The sequence below is a fragment of the Gymnogyps californianus genome, chromosome 12 (assembly GCF_018139145.2).
Source record: "Gymnogyps californianus isolate 813 chromosome 12, ASM1813914v2, whole genome shotgun sequence".
In the NCBI taxonomy this organism is placed as follows: Eukaryota; Metazoa; Chordata; class Aves; order Accipitriformes; family Cathartidae; genus Gymnogyps; species Gymnogyps californianus.
Window position 1 is genome coordinate 17,940,302 of NC_059482.1, and position 17,579 is coordinate 17,957,880.

Consider the following 17,579-nt stretch of genomic DNA (forward strand, 5'->3'; position numbering starts at 1 on the left):
CGTCATGAGGAAACCGCCGACAGCGACTGCGTAAGCGCCTCGCGGAAACGTGCCGGAGCTCCAAGTTTCCCTTTCCCAGGGAAAACCCCCGCTCCCCCCGCCGCCCAGGGGCTGGCACTCCGGGCGGGCGCCGCTCCAGCCAGCGCCGCGGCGGCCTCTCCTCAGCGGGGGCGCCGCCAGCAGCGGGGCCTGCCCAGCATCCCGGGCCTGGCCTCTGCCGGAGCCTCCAGAGTAAACGCGCCCGGGATTGGCTTCTGCCAGCGAAGGGGGCCATATTGGATCGGCTCACCCCGCCGCTCACACACCATTTTATCGGCTGCGCGGCGGCTGCCCCCGCCCCCTCCCCTCCCCGCTCAGGGCTGCCCCCTCCCGCGGGGGCTGCGGCGTGAGGTGGCGGCGTCTCGGGCAACAAATTCGCACGCTCCCGTTGCCCCTCTCCGCCTCCCGCGCACCCTCCTCCCTGCGCACACCCCTTCCCCTGCCCGCGGCCTCACTCCGCCCTCCGCTTCCTTCCCCCCCCCCCCGCTGGCGGGCCCCCTCCGGCCGCGCACAGCCGCCCCGCCGCCGCTCACGCCCCGCTCCCTCCCTCCTTCCCTTCCCTTCCCGAGGCGCCGTGTCAGCGCGCGGCGGCCCCCGCGCGGGCGGCCAATCAGCGCGGGGGTGACAAATATGCAAATGCGCCCCCCAGCCCGTCCCCGCGGGTTCGCTGGGGCCGGTGGGGTCGCGGCGCGGAGCGAGTGAAACTTCGCCCACGGCCCGGCCGCCCCTCCCGCCCTGCCTGCGCAGTGGGCGGCGGGGGGAGGAGAGCCAGTCACGCCGCGCCGCCCTCGCCCGCTCCGCCGCCGGCGCCGCCCGCCTCTCCCGGCCTGCGCCAGCCACCCTGCCACCCGGTAAGTGCCGCCCTCGGCCAGCGGCTCCCTGGGCGCCCGGAGGGGGGGGGGGCGGGGGGAATCCCCGAGGGGGGAGGGGAAGCCGCCACCGCCGCTCCTGCCGCCGCCTCTGAGCCGCCGCGGCTGCCCGAGGCCGCCCCGGCGGGGAGCTGTCAGGCGCGGGGCATCTCCTCCTCCTCCTTCTCCTCCTCCCCGCGCGTGTGCCTCCTGCCGGGCAGCGGCGGCGGCTCCAGGCGCTGCTGCTGCCGCCGCCGCCGCGTAATGGCGAACCCGGCGGTGAGTACGTGCGAAGGGACGGGCTGCTCCCCGCCACCTCCGGAGCAGGCCGCGCTCCAGATGCCGGAGACACCGGCTGGCCCCGCCGCCCCGTCAGCCCCCCCCCGCCCCTCCTCCCGCCGGGGGACGGGGTGGCGCGGCCTGCTCGCCGCCTGGGCTCTCCCCGCCGCCGCGCCTCGACCTGCTTCCGCCCCTCGCCGACACCGGCGGCGGAGCCGGCGGGCGCGGGGCTGCTCGCCGGTCCCTCGCACCTCTCCGGCGGAGGTGGGAGGAGGAAGGGGGGCGGCGGCGAGGCGAGCTTTTCCTGGGGGCGGCGGGGGTGGAGCGGGGCAGGATGGAGGCGGCGGCGCGGGCGGGGGCGCCCAGGGATGCGGTCCCCGCCGCCCCTGTCCTCCCTGCCCCGCAGCGGGGCTGAGGAGGCGGCGCGGGGCCCGCGGGCGGAGGGGCGGCTGGCGGGTGGGGGCGAAGTTTGGAGGGCAGGAATTGGGCCTTCCCTAGGTAGCGGGGTGGGGGGGAGGCTGGATGGCAGGGCGAAGGGAAGAGGGCTGGTCTCCTCCTCGGGGAAGTCGGAGGAAGGGGCTGGATGTCCCTCTCTCCCCCAGCGAGAAGGTGGCGGTGGGAGGAAAGGGTTGGGTGGAGGAAGGCAGGGCAAGAATATCCCCAGCCACCTTATGTCGTTTAGGAAGGGGGCTGCGTGGCAGGGAAAGGATGTGGCACCCTCCCAGGCAGAAAAGTGGGAACGTTAGACCTGGTTTCTCACTACGCAAGATAATAGAGGTGGGCAGAGGGAGGAATTAAAATAATTTCTTAGGGCAAGCAAAGCAGCAGGAAAAAGAGGAGCTGAGTTTGGCAGCCCACTGGCTTGGATCCACAACAGCAGAAGACGTGGGAGCTGGGGAAAGGAATATGGAAGGGGAGGGTTGACATTGGGTGAGGTGTGTCTGGGAGAGATGGAGGTGGGCATGCAGTCTGCTGTCCTGGGCTGGAAGATTTCTGGGGTGGGGAGAACCAGTGGCGCATGGCCGCAGGTTCCCGCTGCATGGGTGGAGGCTTAAAAAGGGACTTGGCTGTGAAAGTGCAAGGCTGGAATTTATGGGCTGGCATTTTCCAGGTAGGGGCCGCAAGCTGACTTCCTTCGGAGAAGACAAGGAGAGGATTTGGAGGCTAGCTTGGTACTGTAGGTATATAGCACTGGGTGGATAGGTGGCATGCGTCTTTATTCTAGTGAAGTGGAGAAATAATGCTATTTCCTAATGAGGCTTAAAGCAGTGAAATGTTAAAACCTCCTCATTCCCTCTTCACGCACAAATTTTCATGAACGGGGATAAAACCCAGGTGAAGAGAGTCCAGAATTCTCTCATTTGGCTATATAGCTTTGACATCAAGGTTGACGCATACACTTTCAGTTCGGTAGAAATGGTTTGCGCTCCTAAGTGCCTTGAATCTTTAGCCACTAAAAACTTCCTTCAGTTCATGAAAGTTGTTTAACTTCATCAGTGTGAGAAAATACAGCTCAGTCTCCCTCTATGTAGAAGAGATCTGAATCCTTTAGTGTTATAATGTGTGCTCACAGGGGACAAAATAACAATCTGTGTAAAGGGATAAGGTTTCTAGTTCTCCTCTTGTGTCTTTTTTGAGATTTTGTAAGGAGTAGCTGTAAAAAGTAATCCTCCTCTCTGAGGAAAACTAGGCCCATCAGTCGTAAGAGCTCTCTGCATCTGTTTTCAAACCTGTGTCATTTGATACCATCAAGTTCCCATTTGGCAGGTGTGAGGTAAAATAATTTTTTCACTTTGTTTTACATGTAATCATTTGTATGCAAATAGAAATGTTTAGCATTCAAGGCAGAATATTTACTTTCAGTCATCTTTGAGCAATATCTGGATTTTTAGCCTGGCTCTGAGTTTTAATTTATTGGTGCATAGGTCAATATTTTGCTAGTTTCTTTCACAAGATAAATATTTTAAAATTAATAATTATTCCTATCTTATACTTTGTTAACTGTTAAAGAAAGAGTAGCAATTAGTATCTTTCGGTTTTACCTACTGACAAAGTTTCTACATGCCGCCAACCCCTCACACCCCCAACTAGTAATGACTTTTTCATTGCTCCTGCATCTGGCAGGTGAGACTTCCAAAGCACAATGGACTTCAATGCCCAGTTTTTGTAAATCAAAGAGCGAAAGTTAATATACATGTTCTTGAAAGTTAACCAATTCAGGGATCCACGTGCCAGGCCCTGTGCATAAATCAAGGGCACACAGAGAAGTTAGTTGGAAGTAAGGTAGGATGTGAACTTCAGCTATCAACAACTCTGTGGTTACTGCCCATTGTGAACTCTCTAACCTTAAAGTAAATGTGAAGTAGCTTTCTCTTTTTTTTTTTTTTTCTCCCCATTGCTGGGTAAGCTACATCAATTTACTTTGTGCTTATAAGATGATAAGGGCAGGCACATAAGTAGTTACAATGCGTCTGCGCTGGTTTACTTTGTGCTAACTTACTTGTTTGTGTTTAACCAAGTAGTTCTCTTTATTAGAATTTATGCTGCTCTTCATGATGAAAATGTATTAACTTATTTCACTCTGAGTAAAGCTGTCATTTTTACTGTAAAAAGAACTGGAATTTTAAGTCTTACAATATTTCAAGAATTTTGAGGAATCTCAGCACCTACTCATTTCACATGAGCTGCTGGTGCTAAATGCTCCTGAAGATTAGTCCAAGAATTCAGTCATGGAGAAATGTGGATGAAAGCACAGTGTGGTTTTTAAAAAGCATTTTTAGTGATGTTAGCTAAAAGATGTATGACATGAACCACTACTAAGAGACTATGGAGGCCCTAAAACAAGCATTGTTCATTTGTTTCCTTTTATGAGACAGACAAGTTAGTGATGCAGGCAGATTAAAACAAAAGATTGACATGCTGCTTTAAAATTGCCTTGTTTGTGAAACCCATAAAGTAAATAGATGCACTTTTTTTCTTACTTGCTTTATAGGGCTAGTTGTAAGATTTTTGTGTGTGTGTGTGTGTGTGTATGTTACAATTTTACAATACAAATTTTCCCTGTAATTAGAGTATATGTATCCTTCAGACACTTCAAAAGTACAGGTAAGCTGGACAATTATATATTTTATGAGTCCAGATTCCTTACAGTGCATTTTTTTCTTTTATGTCAGTCTTGTAGAAATAAGTGTCCAAACACTGCGTCATTGTCTTTCTTTGATACTTTTCATGCAATTTAGGATGAGGATAAGTTGGATCTGATGGAGTCAAATGGCATGATCCTATTCATCACTGGATTGCAGTATTCTACTTCTTTCCACCACTATATATGAACTAAATTCTCAGTAATGTTTGGTACTTACGCTCATAAATCATCCAGTTGAAATATTTTTATGTGTTTAACTGAAATCCGGTAACGCTTAGCATTCAGTTTCTTTTCTAACCAAGCTGGTTTTGTGGATACTTTATATTCTTCCACTGACCTATCTATATTTGTCCTTTTAATGGTCTCAGTTCTATCGAACTATGGAGCTGTGAGCCTAATGGACACTTAGAAATCTCACACTTACTTGGGCTCACGTAGTGTACTCTCATTCTATTTTCTAGTGTTCTTCCTGTAGTTAGAAACGGTGCTTCAGGAATGCTGGGTATCTGTGTACATATAAATGGGTGATGGAGAAACCATCTGTTTATTTAGTCAAACATTCAAGAATTGATAGTTAGCATTATTGGAAGTATTTTAGGATATTATTGAACTATTCTCTTTCCCCTTCAGCAAAAGAAACTACGATGCTGAGAAGTAATTCTTTTGCTGATACAGCAACCACTGGAAAGAGTTTGCAGCTCTTGCTTTGGCTGAAGGAATGGCAGGATTCTCATATTTTATCCGTCTGGCCAATTCATAAATGTGAGAGCGAGCTGGCCAAAAGTCAAACAGGCTGAACATGCGACTTTCTTATTTACAATAGTGCAGGGAGGAGTGACCTTTTTTTAAGCAGTATTTTTTCCTAAAATATTACATGAAAAAAGTATAATGTGGTTTACAACGTCTGTTTTTGAGTAACTGCAGTGTTGAAAACTTGCAGAAGAGCAACTCTAAGTCAAACACTTTTTAACAATGCGGTTGGTGAGGCTATAACTTGACTTCAGAAACATTCGCATCTTAGTAGTACTTTCAAAACGTATATATAGTAGTATTCAGATGGATACACAGCTACCTCTTAGAATGAGCTTTAGTGATGAAGTAAAAGGTTACTTTTGACAGCACCTTGGAACTGAGTTCCCCTTTCAGTGCTGCCTTTACATTAAGTTAGCTTACTAAGCTGCAAGAAACAAATTACAAGGAAGTTTTTTAAACTCAGAATTCAGCAGAAATATATTGGTATGATACGGCATCTGTCAGTGAGCAAATGTGTTGAGATCTTCAACTTCTGTCATACAGATTACCAAAGAGATACCAAATATTAATGTCTTTAGGCCACCAGTGTACATGCATCTTTCTTTTTTTAAGATTCATGGTTTTGTTTTAATCTTAAATCAGCAGTTAGAATTTGCAGGAAGATGGAAAAATGTTCCCATGCTTTTTTTGAAGACAAATAGTAATTTTGACTTTGTTCTTTATCTGAGTCATATTAGAAAATGTAGTAACTCTGGTTACCAAATTATTTCCTTCTGCAATGCATTCTTGGGCACTTGTCCTTGTGTTGCATCAACAGTATTAAAAGGTTGGTTCACTCTTTTATGTCGGTCACTAGAATTCAGGAATTCCTCCAAAATTTATTCTGCAAATGGCTTTTGAAGAGTAAATAATTTTATTACATTTGATACATAACACCCTAATGAAGAAAGTTTTAAGCTTCAGAAAGATTACATCTGTATAATGGCATGAAAATCTACCCATCTGATATTCCATATGTTAGAAGAAATCTGAGAATTAAATAGGATATATTTGTGTTTTCAGTTACCCTGGAGTAAAGCCATTGTAGTTAGTGGCTTCCACCAACATTAAAAACAGTGTTAGGTAAGACAGTGGGCCTGATTCCATATAATATGATGTTGCTGGTTTCACCATGTAGTTTTTAAAAGTATTTTTTGCTGGTTTTCAGAAGCTAAACTAAAGTTTAGCTTCAGAGACAGATTTTTAGGTAAGTTTTTAAGAATTAATTCATAGATACCCTTGAGGGACAGATGAGTATTGTCCCATTTAACTGGGGAAGTTTTTTAAAAGTCCGCTTTGTCAGACTCTTGTGGCAGAGTATTGATGTTATAGAAGTCATCTGGAGTCTCTGTCTGTTGCAGGTGAATTCAGGAACATGTCCTGAGTGTGCTGTAAACCATGAAACAAGATGAAAAGTGTTGTTTTGCTTGAGTTATTATCAGTTTTAATTGATTTCCTAATTTAAGAAGAATATATTGAACAAATCACAAACTCAGAGTGTCTTGCTTAACATGTGCTTGGGAGGAACTTTTCTGAGAAACTTTCATGTCAAATCTCCTTAGAAATAATTTAAAAAAAAAAAAAAGAGAAATTGTATGCAGCCTCTCTCTGAAAGGTATAGGCTTCTGTTATAGATGAAACTCCTCGTGCCTGCTAATGTAGTATGGAGTGGGAAGTCTGAACCTGTTCTGTTCAGTAGAGTACTATCATGGTATCTAATCTGGTTGTGTCAAGACTTGAAATTGTGCTCCTTTTTTCACAGAGAAGACTTCTATCTGTCAGTGTCAAGTCTTCGCAGCTATTGGTCTGTACTCATAAATTGTGATCCATAGGCATCTGTAAAACAGACATGATCCTTTGCATTGTTCTAGTTGGTACTTCCAGATTATAAACTTGCAGTTCACAAAGATGGTTATCAGGCTAGAACATGAGAATTATTGGAAGTTAGTACATTATCAGATTGTGAATTGAAAGAGGGCTATGCTGTGAAGTCTTTTGTCTCTGATGTTTTGTAATGAAATCTTGGTTTAGGCCACGTGAAAATGAGAAGACTTTTTTCTGGTTTTCAATGCAAATGTTTCTGTACATCTTAAAATGACACTGTAGTTCCTCAGGAAAGATACCGGAATTCAGAAACATATTTTGTAGGTACAATTTAAGATGTAATGCTGAAATTTATGACAAAACTGTAGAAGCCCTATAATGCTTACATCAGAAATCTGAACAGCACCAAGAGGACTTTCTTTTTAAACTTGTAAGGAAGCTTGTGTAACTGTCTTTCTAGTGACCAGAAGTAAACTGTAAATTACAAATACATTACACTGAATACGTTATTCTAACTCTTTTGACAACTAAAGAGGGTAAAAAGAAGCATTCATATTCTGTACAGATACAGTAAGATTTGTGGGCAGATCTCTTAAAGAAAAACGTTGGTTTTAGCAGTATTCAAACTTAAAAAGAGCATTGGGAAACTTTGTTATCTGTATTAGAAAAATAAGCAGGAGCTCACTGAAGTCCTGAAATTTATGAAAGTCTTCACAGGTACACTTCGGAGAAGCAAAATGGCGATAACGTTTAAAGAGCAGAACTAGTTACTAGTATAGCTTCCTTCAGTAGTCTTGTGGCCAAACCTCTGAACTTCTTAACAGTTATGTTCACTAAAGTGAACTGACTTGGGGATAAACTTTGTTCTTTTCAAGAAGATTCTCCAAACTTTTGGTATCTTTCTAGCTCACAATCAATTGTAGCAAACTAAGATGATGTCATTCTCTGTATTATTATTGTCCCTTTATTGCAATTAATGCCCACAAAATATAAATGACAAAATAGAATGAATGTATACACCTCAGCCATTTTAATGCAAAGTCTAATGGGTTTGTTTAAACTAACAAGAGGAAGGGTTAAAACTAAACTGGGAGACTATATGCTGAAGCAGCTGATGCCCACATACGTGTTTTGTTCGGCAGGCTGTGCTTTGAGGGCAATAACCTTTGGCAGAGAGGTGAAGAAGGTAGTTGAAAATAATAACTTCTTAAACTGGTGCTGTTAAATTTTCTAAAGGTATTTGCAAAGACTGAAGATGTAAAAACACACAAGGATTTTGTGCAAAACTAAATTGTTTTATTAAATTTACATGATGTTTTAAAAAATAGAAATTGGGGTAAAGTGTTTACAGTAAACTAATTGGAATGAATAGTTTATTTCCTGTTACACTAGTGTGTATAAAAGTCTGTGTTTTAGTGTCCGAAATGAGAAAGATTACTATTGTTCAAAATTTTTTCAGTAATACTAATGCTTTAGGATTCCATCAAGAACATAAGGAAATCCATGCGCGCTTAGGGAAATGTGTATATTCAGTAGTTTATGAAGATACTATATTAGTTGGGCTGTGGAAGATAATTTTTTAAAAACTTTCTAAGATAGCTTAATACGTATCTAGGCATGCTTATGAGAAATTTAGTTCTGGTTCTATTTAATAAAGTATAAGCTTTGTTGTGTATATCAGTGAATTTTACCAATTCAAGATTTAAAAGCAAGCATTAAGACTCTCTTCCAAAGAAGGAGACTTTACAGAACTCTTTTTTACCATATCACATTTAACAGATATATATACATATATATTTGCATATATATGTAATTAAAAGTTCACATGCAATATAGCTTATTTGAGAATCTGTGGACATAGATCCCATTTTGCTTCGTAAGAAAGCTTTAAGTTCCTTTTGTGTGGATTGCTCTTTGGCACTTAGTATAACCATCAGTGATTCTTCCGCTGTCTGAAGTATTTCTTGTATTTTACTTTTAGAATAATGTATTGTAGATCTGGTGAATGTATGTTTAGTTATATATGTTTTTTTCTTCTCTTCAACACAGGATTTTTCAAACTTCTAAGTACTCCACGGTTGTCTCCATATTGGAAGCTGTTCAAGCAAGTGGAAACTGTCCTAAAGAGTAAGAAACATCTTTTTTTCTTTATTTTGAGGATTCACAAAGAATCCAGTTGAGGAAGGATCCAAAACAGCTATGTTTTGGATAGCCAAGAACTTAAGATAGTGTTTGTATTATATGATAGTTAGAGGTGAATTAGTTTTCTTTTTTTAATGTTGAACTCTTACAGCTAGGATAAATTAATTGATTGCAAGTTTTCAATTTTTCCTTTTTTCAAACAAAAATAAATTTTTGAATGTGTCTATTCAGGTAATTTATGTATTGTAAAACCTTTATAACTTTGTTTAGTCAACAAAGAACTTTTAAATATACAGTTTAGGAAATAAAAAATATATTGAAATGCTACATAAAACCTGACAGTTAAATAATTTCAAACTTGATTCAGATTTCTGGATGTGAAGAGGACTTTTGCATGATGGGAGCTCTATTTGCACGATGGGGGTTCCAGTATAGAAAAAAAGAACAACTAGAGGAAGTTTTCTGGCTGTGCTGGTACAAAATTCATATCACTTCACATAGATGGCAAACAAAGATGGAAGTATTTTAGCAACCTTCACCTAAGTGTGTGTTTGGGTACATGCTTATTGTTTATGAATTTTAGAAAAAAATCTCTGCATGTTATTTAAGTGTCCCTATTAATGTAGAGCAGAGACATTTTAGTTTAGCAACCTTGGAATAAGTCTTGAAGTTACTCAATAATAAAAGGAGGATAAATGTAATAATTTATGTACTGAATTAGTACCGAATGAAATTTTTTACTGGAACATTGAAGGCTTTTGATAGCTGTTATAACCAATTTCTATCTTTGACATATGTTACAACATTGTCTCAAAGATGTGGGGAGAAGAAATAATCTTTGTATTAAAATCGGCTTCTTAATGCAGTGATATATACTATCTTATCTTTTAATAAAGATTAAAGGTTGAACTGTATTAATAGTCTTGCAAAGGTGTTTAAGAGTTTGTCACCAAGAAACTATATTTAGGGAGAGGGAGTCTGTATTTATTGCAATTAGAGGATGCTCTGTGCCTTGAAAGAATGATCATGTTTTTGAAAGGGTAGCATTGTTTATGGAAAAACACACTGGTACAGAATGTAAGTTCATATACTAACTTTTTTCTGTTTTTTAATGTTAGAGGATGTTTTTGTTTGCTTTGAGGCTTTTGCACACAGGCCCTAGAAGCATTTATTTTCACCCCATGCACATTATCCCTTAAACTGTGTAGTGTTTTGAAGCCTCTTTGAGATTAAAAGAGAACCTCTTGAAGTTGAGCTCCTCTACCTACTGTCAAGTCAAGGAGTAGGATAAAACTCACGCGAGTATGCTCCCCTAGAAAGGCAGTCTCAATTCCTATTGGCAAGTACATCTGTCAGTTTCTAAGAGGATACTGCTGTTAAAAGATAATACGTACAGGGCTTTTTCCATTGACAGGTTTAAAACCTAACCTCAAAACCTTTTTTTTTTTTTTTTTTTTTGTCCTTATATTGTGTCTTGAAGTTGCCCTAAAGCTTTTAGTATTCTGGCACAGACTCTACCCTTCAACCTTAGAGGTTTGTAGGGTTGGTTTATTTTTCAGTGGTCCGACAAAGTGAGCACTTCACTTGCCTATTTATCAGACATTTATAAAATCATGGCTACTAGTAATCATGTATTAATTCTGGTGTTCTTGTTTTTATGGTATCTATTAAATTTTTGAGTTTAAAGTGTTGCATTTGAATGTATAATCCTGAAGGTGGCTATTGTGTGACTTGTTTACCATGTTTCATTTTCAGGTCTCTAATGATGAGTTATGCATCTGGATTTAAAGCATATCTCTGAGCTTCTTAATTCTTCATTAAAGAGATGTGTTCTATATTCATGGGTAAGGATATTATTTTATCTTGACTTGGGCCCTTTTCTTAAATATCTTGTGATACAGTTTTAATTTAGAAGATTTCAGCAACTTATTTTTATGTCTTATAGGTTAATCAGATACTTTTATATTATAGGATTCTTTAGGCGCCTGTGCTAGCTCTTAATTTTGATCCAACCTAGTTATTAAACTTTGGAATTCATATATCTAAGTATCAATGCTCTAACTAAATCACTCTAACTCTTAGTATTACAGATAGAGAAACAGCATGGTGGTATATAGGTAAATAATTTAAAAATTGGTTTGTGATTTGAGATTCCTTTTCTGATACATACAGCAGTTCTGCAGGCTTTAATTGTGCATCTCACCATACATCTTTTGAATTTGGAGTTTTGGGAAGAAAGAAACTCCATCCTGGAAAGCAGCAAAAGGAAGGGATCTGAATTTTGTGCAATTAAAACACAACACCACTTTTTTTCAGTAATATAAACCATATTTCATCTGAAGAAACTTTGTGGTACCACACACCCCTACTTCAAAATGGTAGAAATAAAACCGCCACAAAAATCTCAGGAGAAAATATGAATTTTTCTAAATGCTACTAGTATTTTTAATTTTTGTAGGTCTCTCAATAAAACAGTTAAGATTACTTCATATATTACAGAATTTGTTATAATGTGTTCTCTCTGTATATTAAGCACTTCTTGCTGAAATACTTTTTTGAGACTTTATAAATTTACCTTGATTTAAAAATTAATGTTAAAATGGATCTCTTAAAGAAGTATAGTAAGTGGCCCAAAGATATTCTGTGGGACTCTCTGATATCATGCTGTTTTATACAAAGAGTTCTGTGATATACTTTCTCTTTGGTGTGCTTTTGCTCTGTTCAGCTTAAGCAAAGCTGTTCTCAATAAAGCAGCTGTCCCGTTAACAGTGAAGGCAAAGATCTTTGAGAGGGGTAGAAATTTGTCTTTAGGTGCATTGGAAGATGGATTTTCTTTCCAAGTGAAATGTCATTTGTCATGTTGATTGACTTGAACTTTTATGAATGACCATAACAATTGACAGTTACTGAATATTTTTTTTCTTCTATAAACCTTTAATATTTATTTCCCAGAGGCTACCTGCGAGAAGGAAGGAGAGGTGGTAGCAGGGGGTTGGTGCATGTCTGGGGAGTAGAGGGGGGAAACAGTTACGTGAGGTGTTTGGTGCAAGCAAAACCAGTGTAGGTATGAGAACACACTACTGTGAGTTCCTATGACAAGCACACACAAGCTAGTTTGCTCCAGCTTTATGCTCTTACTCGGAGTTGGAACTGTAGCCATGGACTGGAACCTAGTCCTGAGAATTTAATTTAAGACCATCAGTTTCAAATCTTTCTCTTCCTAATCTTCAAATCAAAATACAAGGTACTTGAGTTATCTTTTGAGTTTTTAGCATGACGTCTGTGAACTCTGTAGCAGAACAGTATTCTAAATGAAACAGCTATGTTGAGGGTATGATTTTACTAAAGGGATAGCTCATTACTTGAAAATAATTATAAATGCATACCATCGAAAAGCAATTTTAAAATAAAATAATACATATATATATATATATTGGATCTGTATTTTTTTATTTAATGAAACAGGCTACCCAAACAAGTTTTCTCCTAGTTTTAGTAATGCCAATAAGAGAAAATGCATCTTTTCAATCCATATTTAGCTACAGATATCATGGCACTCTTGTAGAAAGACTTACTCCTTTCTGTTAGGGAATAAAAGAGTTCATCTCTACTAAATGTCTAAATGTTCTTTAATCTTGTACGTTTCTCAGATTTTGAGGAAATTTTGCTGTCCCTCTGTGCATTTTAAATTTAACATGTACATTGATCTTTAAATCTATAATAGAATATCATTTATATTGGCGCATCAGTGGGAAGTAACTTCTGTATTATTTAATTTACTGCAGCTTTTTGAACTCGGCCAAAGCTTTAGTTATAATTAAATCTGACAAATAATGATAGTGTAATTGTCTTTTATTTTTAATATTGGGGGGGGAATGTGTCTCTCATTTCCGAATATTATGCAGAAGTGATCAGTTTTTTGGGTATCTGTTTTTTAACAGGCTGTATTGTCTACCTCTTTTGACACAGCGTTCCATCTGCTAATAGATGGGCAAATCATACAAAGCCACAAACGTGTCGTGCTGTTGTATGCTACATAGAACTTAGCAAATATAATGATTTTTTCAGTTTCTTTGGCGGATCTCTTGTTTGGAAGCAAGTCTGTTCAAAAAAACACTTTGCATGCATATAATGTAAAACTCTTCCCTAGTTATGACTATCTGTCTTTATCCCTTTTGTGTCCTTTACCTGTAGTCTGGATTTCTGTTATGTCATGCTTTTATGACTTCAGTTTTAATTCCTTCTGTCTACTGAGTTGTCCCTAGCTTCTTCTGAGATAGCGTCTATTGTTCGTCTGTATAGCCATTGTTTCACCTTCTTTTGTGAAAAAATGGCCATCAAAGTCACTGACTTCCTCTTATCTACGATACTGTCACACATCAGTCATGTGAAGCCGTGATACTTAGGCTATCAAAGTATAAAAGTATGGATATCATGTAATGTGCTGAATCTTTACCTGATTTACTTGCTTATAACTAGAGTAGCTTGTTTCCAGTTGTCACTTCATCAAAAGTAATCAACAATGCAATTAACGAAATAAAACACATCAGTAGTTTTTATTATCGTGTATTTTACTGCTACTTCCACTTCATTTTTTTGAAAGCAAAATTTGGTGCCTTTGTTCCATTCTGTTTTCTTATGTGTTCATTCTTTTTTGATGTATTCTGTAAAATAAATCTTTCTTTCCTTTTCTTCTGGTCTTTAAATCTTGTACCATTCTCTTCATTTCTGCTCTTACTTGTGTCTTGCTTGTCTTCTTACAACACAGATGTACTGCGTGCTAACGTAGTATAAAAGGGGATCATCTCTGAGATTTTCAGGCTGTCTATTTCTTCTTGGTCTGTCTTTCTGACAAGAATAAAGGGTTGTTATTAAACTGATGGACAACCAAAATGGAGAAAGTTTCTTTCTTTTTTTTCCTGCCCAGCCCCCCGCAAGGAGTTGCATTAACTGTGTTAGCTTGAAACCTCAGGTTCCTAACCTAGCTCTGGTATTGACTCATTCTTGCAGCGTGTGTTGCACACACGCTTAAGGAAAGGAATCGAACTAGGCTGAGTGTAGCCAGTTTCATTTCGAAGTGGTTTGTAATATAATAAGGAAAATTTGAAAAAGATTTTAAAGTTTAAAAAAGTTAAAGTTACAGTAGAAGTACGTGAGAGCTGCTTCTGCAGATTAAGAGGAACAACAATAGTGCATTGATTTCTATTCTTTTTGTAATTGAAAAGATAGTTTTAGACCATACAGAATACAACATTGTTTTTAAATGAAAAACATGGGTTATGCAGAAATTAGTATTTTTTCATTCACTTGGACTCGTAAGATCTATTTTAATACCATTTCTCCTGTTCTAATACTTTGGTTTGAATCTTTAATTTAAAATAGATCTCTTAATGTTAAAAACTAGTAGATTAAAGAAAGTACAGGTGTTCAGTTTAATGAATAGTGACCAGATGGAAAAAAAAGAGCTGGGAGATGTTTCTGTTCTGATTCAAATATGTTTGCAGAATAACTTAATACTTCTTGGAGAATATGCTATGTTTTGTGCAAGACATCAAATGATGCACTTGGCAATCTGAAAAAATTTACTGTTCAAATTCTAGGTGCTTTAGCATATCTGAAGATGGCAAACCTTGAAATGTGTTTCAGCTTAACTTGGGGGATACTGTTGATGATTCCTGGTAATTAATTTCAGAAAACTTCATGTTGTTTTTAAAGAAAAAAAAAAAAAATCCCCCCTTTTTTTTTTTTTAGAATAGTGAGTCTAATGTATGTTTTTGTTATATAGCTGCTAGATAGTAGTTACCCTATAGCCGTAGTAGTAGTTCCTGTTGCTTAGTTTTCTACATAAAATCAGCTTGATTGGTACAAAGTTGAGAGTTTGAGATACAAAGGGAGAAACTAAATACTAGTAAGAAACATTGCTGAATGCCTCTGGGTTCCATTATGTTGAAAAAACAAAACAAAACCCACTGCAGAAAATTCTAAGTTCACCAAATGTCCTCTAATTGGTAAATATTGTTGAAGCAATTCTAGCTGATAGGGGGCAGTAACTTCTTAAATTCAAGTACAACAACCGTAGTCGTCCAGTTGCTTCGTCAGGTTGTACCTCTGTTTTGGTGCTCATTTTATTGTCTAGAGTTGGTCCAAGCAGTTCTTAGACATTGGTGTTGTAGAAGGATCTTGCTAACTTTAAGCTGGGTAAAGATTAATATTAAATCAGTATACAATACTGGTAGAGAATTTAGACATACAAAGTATTAGAAATAATTTAGTTTTTACAAGAAGTGTAACTTCATCACAAATTCTCAATGTAAGAGAGCACAAAGATGTCAAATTGTATTTACTAAGAGATATCAAACTTTAGTTTGCTGTAAAACGGAATTATTTACTGTAACAGTGATTGCTTGCAGTGAAATACTTAGTTTTGACAAAACAAAGATTTTCCTCTTTAAGAAAGAAGGAAGAGCTCTTTTTCCTCTCTTTTTTTTTTTTTTTCTTTTTTTTTAACCACATTCTACTTCTACTGTAGTTTGCTTTATTGAGTAGGGATTCAAAACTAGTTTCCCCGTTCTGGTTAAAATGCAGCTCCAAGAGGAGCGTATCTTCTATGAGAAGTATTTTGGAACTGGTTCTATAAAACACTGGCTGCCATTGCATTGTTAAACTTGTAGTTGTCAAGTCCAATAGATGAAAGTCTTCAAAATGTTTATTTTCTGAACGCTTTTCTGCCAGCTGAAGGTAAAAGCATGTCCAAAGTTTGAATTGGTACCACAGATCTGTTTGGGGAAAGAGAAGGCTGGATAAAAGTGTGTTAAAACGTAATTGTAGCTGCCATCATTTTCTATATAAGAGGGAGTAAGGACAGGGAGAAGAGAATCACTTAGAGAAGGCATGTTAAAAGTTTTCTTGTCAGAACTTTTTTGTTTCATTAAGTTGGATGTGAGGAGGTAGGGTTGTTTTTAAGGAAGGGACAGAAAAATAGTACTTGTGTGCCAATTAAGTTCAGAAATGCATCACAATTTGCCTTCATATGCCTTCACAATTTGCAAGCAGAACATCTAGTGTTTTCATATTCAAGTATAGCAGAGAGAAACAAAAAGGACGATCGCTCAATAAATTTGGAAGATGACTTTGTGTGAAAGGCTAGTTTCTCCAAATCAAATATCCTTGAATTTCCAAGTCATGCTTTTCTTTGGGCTGAAAAATGTGATAGATTTTGTAGACAGTGAAGAAAAAGGCTAGGGGTAAAAGTACCTCTCTGGTCAAAAAACCAAGGTGTTTTTGCAAGAGAGTTGTGTTCAGGCTGTCTACAGCAGTGTCCTTTCCAAAAGAGGTTTGAGTTGGTTTGGTTTTTTTTTTTCCCCACTTCATGATCTCCTCTTCACAGAGAAGCTTTCCTCGTAATAAATTTACATTAGTCTAATTATCCTGGAGAGGTTTCTCGTGTATCTAGCCTTCAGATATCTCAGTTTGGAAGTTCATCTGTGCTATCCATGTTGTTTGGATCCTTGAAGTGAAGCTGACATCTTCAGGTTATGTTTCCTTTTTATACCTACTAAGATTTATTTGTTTTACAAAGCCTTTGCATTTTAAAAAGAGAGTTTGTATTATTTGTCTCTTATTTCCTCCCTTTTGTTCCTTATGCTGAAAGAAAGTAGGAGAAACTAAGATGAAAAGTGTTTCTTGGGTTTTGAGCAAAGCAGCAAATTTCTGAGGCAAGCTCACAGTTAGTGTTGCAACTGCAGTGATGCCAGCTGTTATGCATGCTTTTTTCCCACTTTTTACTATAAAGGTACACAGTCAGTAAAACATGAAGAGATTGTCTGGTATGCGTTTTTTCAATATGGTGTTGTTTTAGTCCTGTTTGATAGTTCTAGGCTACTGTGTAGTTAAACTCAAGAGCACCTCCCCTATGAGGACAGGGTGAGAGAGTTGAGGTCGTTTAGCCTGGAGAAAAGAAGGCTCCGGGGAGGCCTTATAGCAGCCTTCCACTACTTAAAGGGGGCCTACAGGAACGATGGGGAGGGATTCTTTATCAGGGAGTGTAGTGATAGGACGAGGGGTAACGGTTTTAATCTGAAAGAGGGTAGATTTAGGTTAGATGTAAGGAAGAAATTCTTCACTGTGAGGGTGGTGAGGCACTGGAACAGGTTGCCCAGAGAGGCTGTGGATGCCCCATGCCTGGAAGTGTTCAAGGCCAGGCTGGATGGGGCTTTGAGCAACCTGGTGTAGCAGAAGGTGTCCCTGCCCATGGCAGGGGGGTTGGAACTAGATAATCTTTAAGGTCCCTTCCAACCCAAACCATTCTGTGATTCTATGTATGGTAGTTAATTACCATAGAGTAGCTGGCCCATATGTCACTTACCCTATGTAAAAAAACCAAACAAACAAAAAACCCACAACAAAAAACCCAATTGTGCATCCTATTGTATCTATACTACTAAAGATGGAAGAAATACCTGGTTTTTTTCTTTTTTTTTTTTTTAAGTTAGCACAAATTGAGTAGCCTT

The 17,579-nt window shown here is 39.7% G+C and overlaps 1 protein-coding gene across 1 annotated transcript in view; it reads left to right on the plus strand.

The window, feature by feature from the left end:
- Nucleotides 1-833: 833 nt before the first annotated feature.
- Nucleotides 834-17,579, plus strand: part of CHD9 (chromodomain helicase DNA binding protein 9) — a 98,628-nt gene continuing 81,882 nt past the window's right edge. Inside the window, 4 exon segments of the mRNA XM_050904319.1 lie at nt 834-890; nt 8,977-9,054; nt 9,437-9,543; nt 10,825-10,913. The gene's annotated coding sequence lies outside the window, so the exon portion shown is untranslated.